Raw genomic sequence first — 7,615 nt, 5'->3', positions numbered from 1 at the left:
CAAATAATTTACATTATATTTAATGATCCCAAATGTACCCAAGTACCATTGCATATTATAAATATATCCAGACTTTAAAGTAATATATAAAGTATACAAAAGTATCTACAATACTACTATGTACACCTCTCGAAATCAATTTGGATGCATGTTTAGGACACGTTGACCGCTAGAGGGCGGTATCCTTACGCTACAAAATAAGTGGCCTCCTCAGAAGAATTTGGGGTTTTAACCATGACGGCATGAAACAGAACTTGTAAAATGAAGAGAAGGTAATACCGAAATTCAGAGGTATGATCAAAATGACTTGAATCCATTAGCCTAGCTATGGTGAAAATAGGAACCACATGCTTAAGGAAACGATGTCACAAATGTCACAATGAATGCTTTAAATGTATCATAAATACAAACCCTTTAAAACATACTGCACTGTAAAGCTTTGAAATAACATAAAAAGGATAGCATGCCATCTAGAGGAATATGAAGATGTAAACACAGTGCTGGTATGGGACTTCACACCCCTGCACATCTGAGCTTTGTCAGTGTTTTCCTAAAAACAGCATAAAAGCCATATCTGTAAGTTATGGTTTTCCCAGTGCTTTCAAACTCTACATGGGCCACAAAGTGAGTGCAGCATTGTGGCCAGTGTAGCCTGCAGCCCATCCAGGGCATCTGGATCCAGCCCGGTGCTGCAGTCAGAACCTAGCACACGCTCCTCAAACTGCTCATAGACCAGAAGATCAACCATGTTCTGCAGGAAGAAGCCTTCACAGAATACTGCCAGCTCCAACGCTTCACTAACCTGCTTCATAAAATTCAAAAACAAAACACAAATGACATCAGAGGATTGAACCAAGTTTCTGGAACAATGTATTCAATCTGATGTTGTAAGCATAAGCACCTTGGCAGATGTTAGCAGCATTGTTGAGGTTTGTTTTTTCTGAACAGAGGATTTCACAGTGTCTCTTTAAAACAGGAAGTTGGAAAGAGTGGGCCTCAGGAAAAAGCTGCACAGAACATGAAATAAAAATTCTTCGTAAATAAAAGACTTTACATTTTAGGTGTTTGATAATAAAAAAAAAAGACTTTCAACTTGATAAACTCACTTTAAAACTTTAAAGCAGATTATCTTTTTCTGTGTTAAAATACTTTCTCCTATCCAAGCTTAATATGCAGAGACAACTATTAGTAAGCCATTCATATGTAAATTTTCTCAAAAACTGCAAACACTGTCTTTCTGTGGTGCTTTGAAAAATGATGGCGCTTTGACCCACCCCAACAACGTTAATCAACTAATGCCGTGATTTGGAGGTGAGATTATCTCTTTGTTTGAAGGCAGATGGAGGGCATTTTCAGACAGATGTTTTGAAAATGAATGTTATTGTTGTAATTCCGTTTAGTGGCGCTAGTGTCGCAGGAATTTCAGACTTCAGCTTTAATTGCAGCAGGACTCTCACACAATTTGACCAATTCATTTCTATGACTTTGCCAGTCATTTGTGATTAGTGGATAACATTTTTTTTTAAATATTTTTACAGAGATTGTGAACTAAAAGAGTAATCTTTAGATGATTAAATATTTTAGAGCTGGACATGCCCTAAACCATTTTCTTGGTCTCCATGACTGTGGGAACCCATTTACCCTGTAAACTACATAAAACAGTACATGCAAACAGGTACAACCCACATCTTTCTTACCTCTAACCAATCATGGACTGATACTTCTAAACATCCTGCTCCTCCACAGTACAGATGAGCCATCATCATCTGAAATAACAGACATTTAGAAGACTGCAGTCCAATCAAAAACATTACTCATTTTAATTTTCATTCATGTATGACTTGTGAATGTTCAAATGATTGCTGGTTACCTGCAAATTGCTGTATTTGAAGTCAGTTATTTCAATGGGATCTGATGTGCCATTACTTCTGTAGAGGCTCAGCAAATCTCTGACATTTTTTTGAAAAATAAAGAGCAGACAGTAACACGTTATTTTATCATTTATATGTGATTCTTTATGTACATATGTCTTCTGTAAAGCACGTTGTTAACATTGTGTTAAAAGATGCTGTATACATAACATTTTACTAGCTTACTGTTATGGTTAGATTTGACTAGCAAAGCATTCAAATCAGTTCTTCTATGAATTTATGAAATTTTAATTTTATTTAACAGTGGCTCACCTCTGTGAAGCAGACATGAGGAGGACTCTGTCAGTATTAAACTGCCTTCCCTCCACCACAAATTTTACATCAGACATCTCTGTATTATTCAGAAAATGAGCATCTTTGGAGGTAACAGGTACGTATTAAACACAATATGACCCTTGCTTGATATATTGTGGATAAAAATAACTTTTATTGCAGTACAGTATTGTAAGTGTTAAAGATTGCTTTCAAGTGTCATTGGTTTGGCTGTATAAGTAAAGTATAGTGTGTGGCTTGCTACATTACCCAGCTGAGCTATAGGTGTGTCCTTTAATGCTGGAATAGAAAGGGCAGCTGTGGAGCAAACACAGTGTCTAAAGATGGCTGCCAGCTGCTTACGAATTTCCTTACTCTGAAAACATATGAACATATGGACACAAATTAACTTCAAGTCTACTTGTGCAGGCAGCTCTTGTTTTGAATATGGAATTTCACTGTATAATGTACAGTGTACAGCATCAAGTTGGCCAAGTTTAAAATATTTTCACCTATCATCATCTACTGTAGCATACACATGGTTGTCTTTAGATACGTAAAATACATTTGTACCCTTTAAGGTGTTGTGCAATTTATTATAACTGGCTTTTGCTTTCATAAATGTTCCAGGTCCAGTTATAATATTGTAATGCCATGTTATAATACTGTAATACAATGGCATAGGTTTGTTCAATCAATCAGTCAATCAATCAATTTATATGTCATTCAATCTGTCTGTCTGTATGTTTGCTTGTCTGTCTTTAAGTGATAGAGTTGTTTACTGTAAGTTGTATACCTGACTGTTTTTAAGAATGGAGAACAGGAGTGGAAGACCATCTAAGAGCAGCTCCTCGCAGTATTTTTCTTGCCCAATGGTGGTGAAGTCTTTGAGGAGAGAAAGAGTAAGCTCAGCCCGAGACTTGAGCTGGGCACTGCGCACAGACTACAGCCATACATGCAGCTTCCATGGCACTCCTAAGAGAAAGATGTCAAGCTTGTTAAAGACAAACCAAGTGAAACAACATGCTTCAGTCTACATGCTATAACCGTTCCTTTTAAATCAGTGTCACCCTCACAGAATGGGGCAGATGCAATATAATTCTGGAATTTAGTGGCTGTAAAGATCTGGAATGGCAACACAAAAATTCTACGTTGAATACTGAGTTCATGATCATCTTGTATCATCACCCTTATGCTAAATTAATTTCCAAATGTAAGTTTGAGAGGAGCTTGCTCATCTAGGCCTGCCAATGACACCCCAACGATATGTAGTAAGCAGCTGCTTCCCTCAAACTGGTGACGATTGTTCCAGCATCCCTCTACCTCCTCATCTCCAACTTCAAATTCAATTTCTTGCTTTAGTTAGACTGATTTAGTTAGGGGTCAGAGAGCTCAAGTTTGAGCCCTTCCATAATGGACAGCACACCAAATTGGTTTACCTTAATGTACTCCAGGACTAAATGAACCAGTGAACTCGTGAAATTGTTTTATGTACTGCATATGTCGGCCACCCTGTTCTCTACATATAGCTATTCACCATTGAAAAACCTTTATCAGCTGACCAATATTTTGTACTTGTAATTAATATAATCCCTTTAATCAAATACTTTATCCCACTCTTGGTGTCTACTAAAAGCCAAGAGTCTCTCGCTGTTTATACGTTTCTAATTAAATGTACTTTTTATTTTCTTTCATTTAATTGCAAATGAGTCAGATGTGTACCCAGTGCCCTGAGCTCCATGGTGACGTCCAGGTATCCGTGCTCTGTGCTGTTCTGGCTGGCTTCTTGCAGAGCTCTAATGCGGCCTTACACAGCCGCGGAGCGCCTCATCACCGGGACTGGAAACAGACTTTCTGTCTATCATGCCTTGATCTTTTTGATCCTCCTGCTCGTCCACTCCATCTGCCAGGATCTCTTCAAGAGAAAGCGCATCCTCCTGCAGCTGCTGTGGCTGACTCAGTAACTTCCTCAACACGTTCCTGACAGAAAATCCAATTCAATACATAAACACATAACAGAATTAAAATCACTATAGCTTATAGCACTATACTTTTGGACACTTGTAAATGTATTAATTGTATTGCATTAGGTACAATGTAAGCCAAGTGTCATCTGCAATCATATCCTTTTCTCAGAACTAACTCAACTTTTTACCAACTGGTATCAAGGGGCCTGGGTAGCTCAGCGAGTACTACCCACTGGAGTCGTGAGTTTGAATCTAGGGCATGCTAAGTGACTCCAGCCAGGTATTCTAAGAAACCAAATTGACTCGGTTGCTAGCGAGAGTAGAGTCACATGGGGTAACCTCCTCGTGGTGAGTTGTGCTCAATACATGATAAGATCCACAGATAGACAGTCTCAGACACATAGACTGAGATTCATCCTCTGCCACCTGGATTAAGGCGAGTCACAAAACCACGAGGACATAGAGTGCACTGGTAATTGGGCATTCTAAATTGGGTAGAAAAAAAAACTGGAAAAAAAAACTGGTTTCTTTCAAATAAAGTGAAATACTGCAAATATATTAATACATATTCCAAAGTATTTTTGGTGCCACTAAATGTTTGTGATGGGTCAGTACCTGTGTCCATGTGCTGCAGCGTGACTAAAGCAATTCATTTTGCCCTCAAAGAGTGATGTCAGATGCACCCTTAGCATGGGGTCAGCGCCACAGGACAACAGCACACTCACAATCTCATAGTTCCCTAAAAGTACACTCCAGTAAGTGTTTCTAATATGTTTTATGTGTTAGGAGTATATTCAAACATAACTCCTTTATGACCAGCACATGTGAAGAGGAGTTTATTCCCACCTGCGGCTGATGCCAGCTGGAGGGGTGTTTCTGCTGAGCTGTGGTGACTGTTCTTTAGGGCTGAACCCTCCACATGTGCTCCCACATCTAACAGGAGCTTCAGGGCAAACAAAGTGCATTCAACAAGATAGTCTTCAAATAATAGTTTGTAGACTTTCGTCAATATAAATTTTAACTCAAAACATGCTTTCTCAAAAAGTCAGTGAATAAGAATTTACTGTGAGCTTTAATAGTATTATTTATATCTGTTAGTATTTATAGATGTCCTATTATTATACAAATATATACAGGTACAAGTTGTTAAATTAATGTTGATACATCAGAGTGCAACTTCACCTGTACTACAGAAATATGTCCATGCAGCACTGAAAAGGTTAGAGCAACCCAACTGCGACTCTCAGAATGAACAGAGGGAAATGATATGCAGTTTTCATTTCATACAGTACTTGTTATAAAAGTTATTGAATTTGTCTGAGCTCACTGAGCATGTAGAAGAAGAATATCACATTTCTCCAAACCATCAATGCAACAATGTGTTAAGGTGAAATGTGCTCATGTCAAGGTATAGATAGATAAGTAACAAATGACCTAATGACTGAATGAGCATAGAGTCATTACCACCTGTCACGACTGGAGGCAGCGGAGACAGACGAGGAGAGCGGATCTAAATGCAAACTTACTTTATTACACAGACAAACCAATAAACACAAATGAAAACCCTCAATGTGGAAATAAACATAAAATGGAGAACATGGGCAGGGAAAGCATACCAGGCTAAACAACATTCACAAACAAACAACGACCGACAGAGACTGAACAAACAGACAGGGTTTAAATACATGAACAAGGGAAAAGGGGCCAATGAACAAACAGAACTCAAACAAGGTAACAAGGTGATGAACAGAAACCAATGGCAAATTAAAGAGGGCAGGTGAAAACAATGAACGGAGAACACGAACGCTAACAGGGAGACTATGGAGCGAATAGGCGAATAGGGAGACGAAGGGTTAACACCATGGAAATCTAGGCCCGCGGACGGGCCCTTAAATGTACAAAATAAAAGTATGCGATAAACAAAACAGCTGTGTGTTATGGGATGCCGTTTGTAAAGTGGCTCACGCTGAAAATAACAGCAACATTTTGTCACATTTAGCTTCAAACAATGTTTAAAAATCTGGTATGAATTTTTGACGGTCACTTTTTAGCACATTTACAACAATATTTGTTAACATAGAGATATTTTAAATAGTTAAATCTAAATATTAAATGCTACACTTAAATGTTAAATGTTAAATATAAATGTTAAATATAAATATAAATGCTAAATATAAATATAAATGTTAAATATAAATATAAATGTTATATATAAATGTTAAATATAAATCTAAATGTTAAATATAAATATAAATATAAATGTTATATCTAAATATTAAATATAAATCTAAATGTTAAATCTAAATGTTAAATCTAAATGTTAAATATAAATATAAATATAAATGTTAAATTTAAATGTTAAATATAAATATAAATATAAATGTTAAATCTAAATGTTAAATCTAAATGTTAAATCTAAATGTTACATCTAAATGTTTCGTGTGAAACTAAATATTTAGCTAATATGCAAATTTAAATGCCGGTAACCGGAAGTGCCAAAATAAAAGCTCGAGGAGGTCAGTGGGTAGTGTCAAATAACGAATAAAAAACATCTCATCAGGGAAATGGACTCTTGGACATGGATTATCATGATAAAAACTAACTAAAAGAATAAGCACGTTTGGATAAACTGTAACTGTAAACAGTAGACTACTTTGAGGTTTTAGTGTCACTTTTATGAAAGATGAGGGACTTATGACCTGTGGCCATTATAGCCAGCCACGAGGGGCTCACTTCGACTGATCTGTCATGTTTGCTTGCATAAAGGCCAGCAAGAGCCAATCCCTACCCGCCCCTGACCAGGAAAGGTACTGTCGGTCATGGCCGCTCTGTGAAGATGTCAAACGAATCGGCGTTAGCCGAGAACATCGGCAGAGCCGTCCTGGCGGCTATACAAAATTTTTCAACAGCGACAGCAACAGCCTCTGGGACACCACAGAACACCTCAGTAATTTTAAAGCTGTACTTGAACAAGAGTGTGCAACCGTAGTCCCTTTCAGTTCATTATAGTTTAAGGACTTAATGTTTGGCTGTACGTTTAAGTATAAAAGGATTGATGGAGCTATCAGCTCTGGTTTCCATGTGGTTTCTGATTGTTATAAACGATATTCCTGTTTGTGGATGTTAATTACAAAAAGTGTTTACCTCTGTGAGACTGTATCTGACCCTTCTTTATACTGTATGATTGGAAGGATATGGAATCAGTCAGAGTAATAAATCACTAATGTAGTTACTTCAACCTTGTTGTGTGTTTTTTAACAATTATAGTTGATGAATTTAACTACCAGAGTTTTTTTATACTGAAACAGTAGTGAAGGAATTAACAATGACATTTACTCAAGTAAGGTTCTTCTGTAGAAATTAAGTACTTTTTAGATTACAATTATGAATTCCCTCCTCACCATTGAAAGCCATGTATATTCAGATTTATTTATGTTGAATATTTTGTGATAAACTGAAGATTGT

At 37.1% G+C, this 7,615-nt stretch overlaps 1 pseudogene; it reads right to left on the bottom strand.

Annotated features, from left to right (window-relative positions):
- Positions 1-562: 562 nt before the first annotated feature.
- LOC127645461 (ankyrin repeat and BTB/POZ domain-containing protein 2-like) overlaps positions 563-7,615 on the bottom strand; it is a 37,720-nt pseudogene continuing 30,667 nt past the window's right edge.

Source organism: Xyrauchen texanus, chromosome 1, assembly GCF_025860055.1.
Source record: "Xyrauchen texanus isolate HMW12.3.18 chromosome 1, RBS_HiC_50CHRs, whole genome shotgun sequence".
NCBI lineage: Eukaryota > Metazoa > Chordata > Actinopteri > Cypriniformes > Catostomidae > Xyrauchen > Xyrauchen texanus.
Note: the sequence above shows the minus strand (reverse complement) of the source record. Positions and strands in the feature narration are given on the sequence as shown.